This window comes from Sus scrofa, chromosome 4 (assembly GCF_000003025.6).
Source record: "Sus scrofa isolate TJ Tabasco breed Duroc chromosome 4, Sscrofa11.1, whole genome shotgun sequence".
NCBI classification, from domain to species: domain Eukaryota; kingdom Metazoa; phylum Chordata; class Mammalia; order Artiodactyla; family Suidae; genus Sus; species Sus scrofa.
The window spans coordinates 71,737,941-71,751,185 of NC_010446.5; positions in this window are offsets into that span (position 1 = coordinate 71,737,941).

Below are 13,245 nucleotides of genomic sequence, written 5' to 3' on the forward strand. Positions count from 1 at the left end.
AAGGTTAAGTATAATGATTAAAGAAAATAAATGACAAGCCCCACGCAGTCGAGAATCTTGCCTTTCCGGTAATGTTTGGGTCCAAAGGCAAAGTATATAGAAGAAGGAATGTGAGAGAAAGGCCAGCCCTTCTCGATTTAGATGAAGCTCTATGGCTGCTCCAGTGGTTGAGTGTGCACTGGTCGCACCCACTCACGAGAGGCAGCCTGGAGCATGGAAAGGAGGAGTTCAATTCCTTCTATTTTCTGCCTTTCTCCATGAACTCTAAGGGTGAATGAAATCAATGCCCCAAATAAAGAAAAATGTTTATTAAGTGTTCCTGGATTATTATATAAAATTGCCTGGGGAGCCAGACCTTAGACAAAATCTTGAGTCCATTACCCATGTAAAGTAATTGCTAAGATTATGGCAAGTGGTACTTTCCATAAGCCTACAGCAAGGTCCCCATCTCACGAGCTCTTCCTACAATGTGCCATGAACATTTTCCTCACAGGTGCCAGGTCCTCTGTTCCTTCCCTAGGATCTGGGTGGTCCTCTGATGGTGAAAGAAATGATATTCATGACTCCCAGGCTGAGTCATAAAAAGGATACAACTTTCTCCTCCCTGGATCCAATGGCTACATTACAGCCTCCTAGGCACCCCTAAACTCAAATCTCTGCCTCAGCAGGTGGACCATTTTTCTCCATGGTTGTTATCTATCTACCCCACGATTTATACAGCACTCCCGGGCAGAAAGGCAAAGCAGGCGGAGCACTTACCTCATGGTTTTCCTTCTCTCACAGTTGACAGTCCAGCACTGCCTGCTGTTCAATGATGAAAATAGTTGCTTCGTGTAATAGCAGAGTTTGATGGTTCTTTATGGTGGGAAGATAAGTCTGATCCCATTTACTCAATCATGGCCAAAGCGGAAACTGGCTTTCCCTGTTGTATATACAAAGTATTTTTATGTTGTGTCCCTTGTTAAAAAGTAGAGCTTGTTTCCTTAATGCTGGTGAACTTATTGGTAAGTTAGCAGTGTTGCTAAGTTTATGTTTTTGTAGAAACTGACCAATTCCTACCTCTACTAAATGTTACATTGTTTATATCTGTCAGGATTTTATGCATATCAGAATGAAGAGAAAAATAAATCCTCCTTCCCTGGGCTCAACGTCTTTCTCTACTGAATGTGAAAGAGAAAGAAATTCAACTGACTCCATCCTTAGAAAGTTAGTTGGTCTTTGAGGGTCTCAGTTTCAGCTATTATTGGAGGGCCATGCTGCAGGAAACCAGAGGCTCAACTCAAGCCTGGAATTTGCACTGATTCTGGTTCTTCACACTAGGCAGACTGCGACTTCACAAAATCCCATATGGGATTTTTCCTTTCCAGGCATTACTTCATTGACTCAACGAATTTTTATTAACCACCTGCCTTGTACCAGGAATTTGAAAGTGAAAAGCAGATTATATTCTTTTGGAGGGAGCCACACATTAAATGAATATTTCATTGAGCAATCTGTAAGTCAATCATTAAACGCTATATGGAAAAAATAAAGAGCGTAGATTCCAAGGCTAAGCATTCCAAAAAGCAGGAAGCAGCAGCTGCCAGGCTAGAAAAGGTCAATGCCCTTTCCTGATGCACAGCACCACGTGCTCCATATTCTTACTGGTCCAAGCAACCAAAGGCCTGCCCAGGTTCAAGGGGAAGAGGGAATAGATTCCATCTCTCAATAGGGAGTGGCCAGGCCACATACAGAAGAGTACGTGGGGTGAAGTTACCTTTAGAAAATGCACTCAACTACAGTTTACATGCCTAAATATATAAATTAATCATTGTTATATGTAATAGAGACACATTTGTGAATTATCTATCACAAGATTATTGACAGTGAAAATCAAAATTTGCAAAAATATCTGAGGCTATCATTCACATTTGGAAATGCAATGAGAATATTTGTAGGATACTGATTTCATCATTTAAAGAGAATTTTTGGCTTTTTAAAAAATTTTTTTAAATTACACTTCAAAAAACATAAGATAGAGTAAATGAGGTATTATTACTCTACAGCTTTTATTTTTGAGAATATTTGAGTTCAAATGAGTAGCAGTTAATATTCCAAATTTATAATGCCTTGTTAAATTGTCACTATCCTATTTATTGTCATATATTTAACACCATCATATTTATTTTATATTTACAAATATGTAATTAAAATAATTTAACCTCTCTATGAAGATGTAATTTAGTAAATTATCCTATTTAAATGCATGCTCATCAACAAGAAATTACTTAAAAACAACAAGAAACTTATCATAAGAAACACAAGAAATAGAGAATAAACAAACTTCTGGAGAAAAATAATTTCAAAGACTAATTACACCTCCAATATTAAATCATAAATGCACACTTACGTAAAGACCTTTAGCTTTCCATTCAGATTTTAGAGGTGGCCAGAACTGGTCCAATATGCACTTTTAATCCTATCCACTTAATATTTCTTTCCTCACATTCATTATTTATTCAGTAATACATTCATTTTTCATTCTTTTATACATTTGATGAACATTCATTCCAGGTCATAATCTACTATGAGTAGTGTATCAGTCAGGGTTGTCCAGAGAAACAGAACCAACAGAAAATGTGTGTGTGCGCATGTATACATTATTGACTCATGCAATTATGGTAGCAGAGAAGTCTACACCCAGGACAGCCAATTGTAGAGTTTCAATTCTAGTTCAAGTGTAGGGCAGAAGAAAATTAATGTCCCAGCTCAAATATAGAGAGAGACTTATGGTCTGTACTGGCCTTGAATGGACTGAATGTGGTTCTCCATGTTGGGAAGGAATATCTGTTTTATGCAGGTCACTCATTCCAATATTAATCCCATTCAGAAACACCCTTGCAAACACATCTAGAAATAATGTTTAGTCAAATACCTGAGCACCCTATAACCCAGTCAAGTTGACCCATAGAATTAACTCGCATAGGTAATTATGAGTAAAAGAGAAAGTGATTTATCAAAACCTGTTCCTGTCATTTGCTTTTGGTTTACTTTCTTCATAGTTGCTCCACTGTGACTTTGTCAGGCACAGAGATTACCATCCTGGTATCTCTTTGCTGATCTACTGGTTCAAAATAACCATAGCTTATCAAGATTCTTTTTAGACTTGCCTTTTGAGTTTTCTATTTGCTCTCAAAAGCAACTCTGTGTTATTTATGTTGACTCATTTAATCAACTGCAGACATATTTTTGGCCCAGACTTTGATAATTGCCATCAAATGACTTAGCAAACATCCTTATGTTTAAGACACAGCTGTCAGGTACTATGCAAAAGTTATTCGGAGAGGGAGAGAGCCTGTCTTTGTCCTGTAGAAATGAGATTAGGAAAAGATAATAAACATGACTGAAGTAAGTTCATATCTCACATATGTAAACAACTCAGGTAATTCAGTATCAAAACAGCAATAACAAAGAAAAAAACAATCAAAAATGGGCAAAGAACCTAAACAGACATTTTCCAAAGAAGATGTATATTCAACAGGCACATGAAAAGATGCTCAACACCGTTAATCATCAGGGAATGTAAATCAAAACCACAATGAGATACCTCCCACCTGTTAGAATGTCTATCATCAAAAAGACAAGAACTAGGAGTTCCCACTGTGGTGCAGTGGGTTAAGAATCTGACTGCAACAGCTCGGGTCACTGTGGGGGCACAAGTTTGACCCCTGGCCTGGTGCAGTTGGTTAAAGGATCAATGTTGCCACAGTTGCAGTGTAGGTCTCAGCTGCAGCTGGGATTCAATCCCTGGCCCAGGAACTTCCATATGCCATGAGTGTAGCCATTAAAAAAAGAGAGACAAGAAATAACAATGTTTGCAAAGATGCTAAAAAAGAGAACCCTTGTGCACTGTTGTGGAAAATGTAAGTTGGCACAGACACTATGGAGGATCCTCAAAAAAATTAAAAACAGAACTACCACCTGATCCACCATTTCCACTCCTGGGTATTTACTGCAAGAAAATAAAAATACTAATTCAAAAAGATAAATGAACTCCAATGTTCATAGCAGCATTATTCACAATAGCCAGGATATGAAAGCACCCTAAGTGTCCATCAACAGATGAACAGATAAGAAAATTATAGTATATATACAATGGAATATTACTCAGCCACAAAAAAAGAATATTTTGCCATTTGTGACAACATGGATGGACCTGGAGAGTATTATGCTTGGTAAAATAAGTTAGGCAGAGAAAGACAAAGATTGTATGTTTTCACTTACATATGGAATCTAAAAAAATAAAGCAAACAAACAACTATAACAAGGCAGAAAGGAACTCACAGAGAACAAACTAGTAGTTACCAGTGGGGGCATGAAAAAATAAGATGAAGGGATTTAGAAGTACAAACTAATAGCTAAAATAAAAAAGTTATAAGGATATAATGTAAAGTGCAGGGAATATAGTATTTTTTAACTTTATATGGAGTATAATCTATAAAAATACAGACTTGCTATAGTGTTCACTTAAAACTAACATAATATTGTACCTGAATTTTAAAAAATCTGTTCCTGACCTTTAGATGCTTAGGTAGCTAGACTGCAAGTTATTTACCAAATAGCAGTTATACAAGGTTAAAAGGAATATGATCATTTTAAAAGATAAGTCAGGTTATGCCACTTTAGCACTTAAAACACAGCTGTGGCTTCCCAATAGATTTATATTAAAATCCAAATTCCTGGCATTGGCCTGGACAACCTTCCACAGCTCTCTGACTGCATCACCCTTTCCTCATCAACTGCTATGGCCAGGGCAAAATTGTTCATTCCAAAAGATGCCAATTGTTCTTTTGCCTCAGGGTCTTTGCCTTTGCTTTCTTCCCTTTGCCTGAAAGGCTGCCTCTTGAACCCCATCCTCAAGCTCTACACAGGTCAGAGATACAGTCAATGCTTCCTCTGTACAGCTTCCATATACATCTAGACACTGCATCACAAATAGATCATATTTTTTCATGGGAAAATAACTGAGGCAGTTATGACCAAGAATTTCATAGCAAATAAATTACTGTCATGAATAAAAACGTTAGCAAGGATATATCCACCTAAACCACATGAGAATTCAAATGTATGATAAAATACTACGTAGTTGCAATTCCTTGTCGAATCAATGTATAAATTAAGCACCTGATATAAAATACATTTTCTCTGTAATAAATCTGATCCAAATTCAACCAGGAGGCTAAAATCAACATTTAAGTTGTTCCCACCATGGCTCAGCGGTTAGTGAACCTGACTAGCATCCATGAGGACAAGGATTCGATTCCCAGCCTCACTCAGTGAGTTAAGGATCTGGCATTGCCATGAGCTGTGCTATAGGTAGCAGACACGGATCAGATCCCTCACTGTGTGACTGTGGTGTAGGCTGGCAGCTACAGCTCAGATTTGACCCTTTAGCCTGGTACCCTTCATATGCCATGGGTGGGGCCCTAAAAAAAAAAAAGACCAAAAAAAAATTACGATTACAATTAATGTTTAATTGCCTTATTATTTTGCTTCAACTTCACAAAAGTTCAGCAAAAAATGATTTGAAATGTCCATAGCTCTCTAAAAAGCTGCTAATGTTAGCTTATAGTTAGAACTTCATTTCCGTAACTTTCTTGGCATCAACAAAAGATAGTGAAGTTCTCAAATCTTGTGCTTCTCCCACTGAGAAGCATTAAAAAAAAAAAAAAAACCTAACCCAACAATTTTCTTCTCATACTTTCTTATGTAGGTAACTTATTCAAAATCACAAGTATAGCTACTTAGTGTTCAACTAGTATTTTGACTTTCTAATAACTAGTTATGTGACTTCAGGAAAATTATTATCTCTTTCCATTGTTATATACTAACATTTTTCTTACTGACATTTGAGATTGCTTCTAACAATAAAATTAATTGAACAAGCATAGAAATAGAAATGAGGCTCACAGAAAGAGAAGGGAAACATGCTGGGGGGAGAAGTACAAAAATGGGCTCTGATATTTTAGGGGGAAAGAGGATTTGTCTGTTGAGGTCTTACTTTTCTCCTTTAAACACAGAGTGATGGATTCAGATGAGGATAGAAGATGGTCCTCTCTCATGAGCCAAGCCTGATTGACTGGAAGAGTCTGCTGCACTGAGATGAAGATCTTCTTGGGGCATCTCTGGGCTCACCAAGGCAGAACGCCCAGCTCACTAGGCAAGGTCTGCCACTGGAAAGTGGCAGCAAACATGCCACATGTAGGCCATTTCTGGACAAGATTATGGTGTCCGTGACTCTTTCAAGCATCTTCATTGTTTTCCCATAATTTCTCACTGTGTACAGACAAATTCTTTGTAGGTAATGAAAAAATTATTGATCTGTTGTGCGTGTTCATTGACAAAATTGGTGTGGATTATTTTAGTAACTATATTTGTCTTGCTTCCCTTCTCTAATATCTTGGAAATCCTGAGCATGGTCTCTAACCTCAACCAGCTGAGTGTCTAGCAGGTGAAAAAAAAAACCTTAATCATATGCTGTAATTCCTGTTGTGATGAACTATGTATAGCATATCTATGTAATTACTATGTTACATAGTAACTATGTAACTGCTGTTGTGATGAACTCTATCAAGTAAGAGCATAGGCAGGCTGAGAATGGCTGCTGTGCCTTGCTCTCTGAGCTGAAGGGCACACCACCTAATTTCGGACTCACACGGGTATTTGCTTCCCATGTGAAGTTCACCTGAATATTTACTCATTAACATATGTCAAGCTACCATTATCAGATCTCCGCTGTATTGAAATACTGGAGCAATATTGTTTTATTGAGCATCTACCTACTGACACAGATGCCCATGCATTATTCTCACCTATAGCTGAAGGTAAAAGTGAAAATAATGTACTGTTGTCTATGCATGGCGTTTTAGATGCTGTAGCAGTTAGAGCTGCCAATTTGAAAACACATATAATGAGTTATCTAAAGCCTTGCAGGACCCGGTTGATACATCAATCAAGACACTGAGAGAGATCAAGCTTCTAAAAAGCATTACTAATCTGACTACTTTTTGCAGTGATAGCATATGGAAACTGTTCTTAGAAATTAAAAAGAAATGTTCTTTAATCATTACTTTTCTTGGTAGAGTCAATGACAAGTGTTGGATGAGGTTTGCTAAGACGCTAACATATTGCAATGTCAAAATCCAGCATCCTTCAGCTGACTTTGCTGCAACACATGAACTGAAGGGTTTGCATATATTCAGAAAAAGCAAAGAGTGAGAGGACCAAGAGATTTTTTTTTTTTTCGAAAGAAGTTACATTATCAAGTAAGTGATTTTAAAAAAATAGAGAATTCTAAGAAATTGTATTATATATTGCTCTTTTGGTTTAAGTTTATTTTTTAACCCTAAGTTACATACATCTTATTCATTTATTTTAGCGGCTAGACTGTATTCCCTTTAATTGAAAAAACATTTTTCATTTATATTAACCCCACCGTGGGATGATTAGCTTGTTTATAAATTTTTCAGTCTTACATACAGTGCTGTGGTAAAAATTCTCATACAGATATTATGCACAACTGATTTCTCTAGGGCTGACACTAAGGAAGAATCAGGAAAAAAAACTGCAAAAAGAATGGGTATGGTAGAACATAACTGACATAAATTTTTATAACACTAAATTTTTTATAGTTACTTTTTTATTAAAGAGAGGCAAAAGAATTCCCATCATGGCATGGCGGAAACAAATCAGACTAGGAACCATGAGGTTGCGGGTCTGATCTCTGGCCTCGCTCAGTGGGTTAAGGATCTGGCATTGCCGTAAGCTGTGGTGTAGGTTACACACACGTCTCAGATTCCACATTGCTGTGGCCATGGTGTAGGCTGGCAGCTGTAGCTCTGATTAGACCCGTAGCCTGGGAACCTCCATATGCTGCTAAAAAGCCAAAAAAAAAAGAGGCCCCAAAGTGCATGGGAATAATTTATTCTAGGTTCAGGATGGTAGTTCCCTTTGGGAACTGAAGAAGGTCATAAATGGATGGAGATAAAGCTTGTGTCTTTACCTTTTCTTCCTTAAAACTAATCTAGGAGTTCCCATCATGGTGCAGTGGTTACGGAATCTGACTAGGAACCATGAGGTTTCGGGTTCGATCCCTGGCCTTGTTCAGTGGGTTAAGGATCCGGCATTGCCATGAGCTGTGGTGTAAGTCGCAGACACAACTCGCAGACACAACTCGGATTCTACGTTGCTGTGGCTCTGGCGTGGGCCGGTAACTACAGCTCTGAATAGACCCCTAGCCTGGGAACCTCCATGTACTGCAGGAGCGGCCCTAGTAATGGCAAAAAGACAAAAAAAAGACAAAAAAAAAAAAAAACTAATCTAAACCAAGAAAAAGTGTTAGCATCTGTTTGATTATGGTGATAGTGACGTAAGTGTCTGTTTATCATTTCCCATACTTTTCCATATGCTTGAAATGCTCCATATTTTACACACACAAAAAAATCTTAGGTGCTATGAACTGGTTTAGGATGCTCTTTAAAGCAAGAAAATCCTATATCTATTCTAAGTGTATTAAAGTCACAGATAAAAGGATCCATTACATCACATATCTGTAATTGCCTTGTTTGAAAAAAGGTATAAATTCATTTTTTAAAACACAGCCATAAAAAAAAATGACACATAACAGAAGGGTTCACATAGTTAAGAAAAAAAATAGCATCCCCAAATTTATGTCTATCCAGAACCTCAAATGCAAACTTATTTGGAAATAAGATCTTATTTTGAAATGTAATTAGTTAAATTAAGATGAGGTCATACTGGATTAGGATGGATCCTGAATCCAATGACTGGTGTCCTTGTAAGCGGAGAGGACATACAGAGATACACACACATACACACACAACAGTGGCCACCCAAAGATAGAGGGAGAAACTTGAGTGACATAGCCACAAGTGAAGGATGGCCCCATAGGTTGCCAGCAGCCACTACAGGATAGCAAGAGGTGAGGAGAGAATCTTCTCCAGGGCATATGGATGGAACATAGGTCAATACCTTGATCTTGGATTTCTGTCCTCCAGAACTATGACAGAAATAGTTTCTATTGTTATTAAGCCATCCATTCTGTGGTACATAGCAGTCACAGCAGCAACAGGAAACAAATACAAACACTGTCTACTTCAGTTCTTTGGTGGCTGGAATTAGGACAGGGGCAATATAAGAATCCCCATGATTAGGGAACTGAGCCCCACAGGTCCTGTCAAAAACAATCCATCTTATATTCAAGGTCATCTGGTAGCAGATAGGTAGCACCCAATTCAGGTGAGAAGAAAGCTATGGTGCCTTTAACTCCACAGGAAATGATAGATAAACCAGGGATAAGAAATAAAGAAAATTAGAGCAGATCTGGCAAGAAACACAGTTCTAGGAAGCTGGGACATGGAACACTGATGGAGTTGTATTGGAATTGCCTGACCTGGGTTTGAAATTTTCTGGGAACTCAGAATTATCTTGAATATATTCTCATGGGAGTTCAATAAAATAACATGTAAAGATCCTGACATCATAACAAAACTTATGTTTCTCCTCAGCTATAAAAGTCAATAAAATTGGAGATGAGATGGACCAGTACCAAGTTATTATCATCTGAAGCTCTCTTTCAGAAGATAACTGTAGACCAAAAAAATGTCATCTGCCATTTCAGTAAACAAACAACACTACCCACTATCAAGCCATCAGCCACTGCACCTGCCCCAAACAAAAATGTACCCTGAGGTGAACTATGTCTAGTCACTTATGATGGAGCATGATAATGTGAGAAAAAAGAATTTATAAAAGTATATGTAACTGGATCACCATGCTGTACAGTAGAAAACTAACAGAACACTGTAAACCAGCTATAATAAAAAGAAAATAAAAATCATTATATATATAAAAAAAGATGTGGTATACATACAAAATGGAATACTACTCAGACATAAAAAAGAACAAAATAATGCCATTTTGCAGCAACATGGATAGAACTAGAGTCTCTCATACTAAGTGAAGTAAGTCAGAAAGAAAAAGACAAATACCATATGGTATCACTTATATCTGGAATCTAGTACATGGCACAAATGAAACCTTCCACAGAAAAGCAAATCATGGACTTGGAGAACAGACTTGTGGTTGCCAAGAGGGAGGGGGAGGGAGTGGGAGGGACTGGGAATTTGGGGTTAAAATATACAAACTCTTGCCTTTGGAATGGATAAGCAAAGGGATCCTACTGTATAGCACTGGGAACTATGTCTGGTCACTTGCGATGAAGCATGATAATGTGAGAAAAAAGAATGTATACATGTATGTGTGACTGGGTCATCTTGCTGTGCAGTAGAAAATTGACAGAACACTGTAAATCAGCTCTAATGGAAAAAATAAAAATCATTATTAAAAAAAAAAAAAGAGGAGTTCCCGTCGTGGCGCAGTGGTTAACGAATCCCACTAGGAACCATGAGATTGCGGGTTCGGTCCCTGCCCTTGCTCAGCAGGTTAACGATCCGGCGTTGCCGTGAGCTGTGGTGTAGGTTGCAGACGCGGCTCGGATCACGCGTTGCTGTGGCTCTGGCCTAGGCTGGTGGCTACAGCTCCGATTCAACCCCTAGCCTGGGAACCTCCATATGCCGCGGGAGCGGCCCAAGAAATAGCAACAACAACAACAAAAAGACAAAAAAAAGACAAAAAAAAAAAAAAAAAAAGAAAGAAATGTACCCTGAGGGAAATTCAGGATGGAGGAAAATAGGATATTGGCCCTAAATAGTTAAGGTGCATACCTGAGGAATAATTTCAAGATACAAGAATATCTTGTATCTTCCCATATATAGAAAAGAACTAAAAGCAATAACGTGAGACGTGTTTCGTATAATTAGCAGTAATCTTTTGATGTTCCTCTACATGTTTTTATTTTTCCTTCAACAAAAATCTCCAATATAGCCTGGTTCCTTCCTTTTCTCTTCAAAACTGTTACTCAGAGGTATCTGAGGAGCTGTCTCCTGGGCTACAGTTCTCATTAAGGACCCCAATAAAATGTAACTTGCAACTTTTAGTTTAGGCGTTTTCTCCACTCAATAGTATGATGGTTAATTTTGTGTGTCAATTGGGTTAGGCCACAGTACCCAGATATTTGGTCAAGCATAATCTAGATGTTTCTAAAGATATTTTTAAGATAAGACTGACATTTAAATCAGTAGACTTCAAATTAAGCATACTGTGGATGGACCTCATCTAATCAGTTGAAGCCCTGAATAAAAGAAGACTGATATTCCTTGAAAAAGAGGGAATTTTGCCTCCATCTTCCCTTCAGGCCCAAACTGTAACATTAATCCTTTCTTGGGTCTCCATTTGCTGTACTACACTGAAAATTTTGGACTTGCTAGCCTCTACAATTTCATAAACCAATTCCTCAAAATAAATCTCTCTGTATTTCTTTTCTCTGTGTGTCTCTGTCTCTACATCTCTCTCCATAAAGAAAAATATATAAGCATGTAAGTAGATAAAGATATGACTATATAGCTCTTGGTTTTGTTTCTCTAGAGAACTCTGACTAATACAGAAGGGATTCAAGAAATACGCAAAGTGAGTTGTTCCTACTGAGACAGAGGGTGAGGGTGGGTACAGAGTGGATAAGTAGTGGTTCAGGTACTTAACAGATTCTGAATATATTCCTCTGTTTTTTAAGATAATTGTTTGCAGGCAGGCTAGTATCGTCTGCTTCACTTACACAGGGCTTAGCCAAAGCCAGGCTGTTCAGACCTTGAGGCCACAAACCCCATTCTTATGAATGCCATAAACCCCGCTCTCTCCTGTTGCTGCTGACCAGGAACACTATATTAGCATTTACACTTCAGAGTTACACACTGCTGCCTTCCCTGGCTGGCATTTGCAATGTAAGCCTCTCTCAATGTGAAAAAAAAAAAAAAATCCCAATATAAATCTTCAGGCAGTTCTTTTTCAAAATTGAATAAGAACCATTTAGGCATCAGTATCTGCTGATACTCCGGCTAACTGCTGACCTTTAATTCGCCTATTGTTCAAATGAAATACCTTGCAGCCATTCGGAAGCTGTGAATTGTGTTGCCACTTCTCCACGCTGCCAAAGCAGTTAATTAGCTCCTGACAGGTCTGAACATCTGAGGAGAGTGAAAGGAGGATCTCTAATTGCGAACCGAAGCGCAGCAAGTCATTCGCGTATCTTTGGCTCAGCATTTACACGTTCTACACCATTTAGATTTTCAGCTGTCTGATAGAAAATAGAAAACTTTATGTTTCATATTCCTGATGGTGGCATCATCATCATTCTCTTTGCTGGATAAAAGGAAAACAAAAATTGGATCTTACTGAAGCAAACAGCTCTATAAAATCTGAAGAAGATTTCTCTAAGGAAGGGCTGCAGCCTAAAATTTATCCTTATTGTTACAGATAACTGCAAAGGGGTCAAATTTGAAGAATTTACTGAAAAAACCTTCTTATTGTCTTGTGGCAGTAAAATAAAGTTTGTCCTTTTAATATTCATACTGACATTTGAGATACTCAAGAGTTTTTGAAGCTAGATTTCTCTGATCATTTTCCTCCTACTTTCCAATGTATACATTAAATGACAGTGAAATAGAGTATCTTCAGGTTGTTTTTTTTTTCCAAATTATTTTCATCCTTTACAGCTCCACTCAATGTTTGTCTCCTTTCTGACCCTTTCTTGACTTACTATTGGTTTTATTTAACTCCTCTGAAGTCCTGTTTTGTGTAGCATCTGTACTTGTCACTTGCCATCTCTTATTTTCAAGCAAGTTTAGTGTTATATCCTGTTAGCCTTATCAGCATATTTTGAGAATAGAAATCCTGTCTTCTTGTCTTTTCTTTGGAACAAGCTGTTTTATTTTTCATGAGTAAGAAAACTATCCTGTTTTAAAAGTCATCTTTCTCTCTTAAAGTCAGAAGACCTCTTCTAAAAGACAGCATCTTTAGTATTTCCTTGGACTTTCCGTCTATGCATAGGCAGTCCAACTCAATTTTCCACATGTGACAAACTGGAATCTAAAGTAAATCATAGTTTACTTCTCTGCATTATTTAAGTCTCTTCTAGGCACACTGGGTGGCAGAGATACTAACTCCAGAGGGTGCCACCTTCTAGAGAAACCAAGTCAAGCCACAGTGATCACAGAGCGAGTCAGCAGCAGGAGATTTAGTGAGCCTGATAGATTGGATGAAAGATAGAAGGAAGACAATCAACAAGAATCA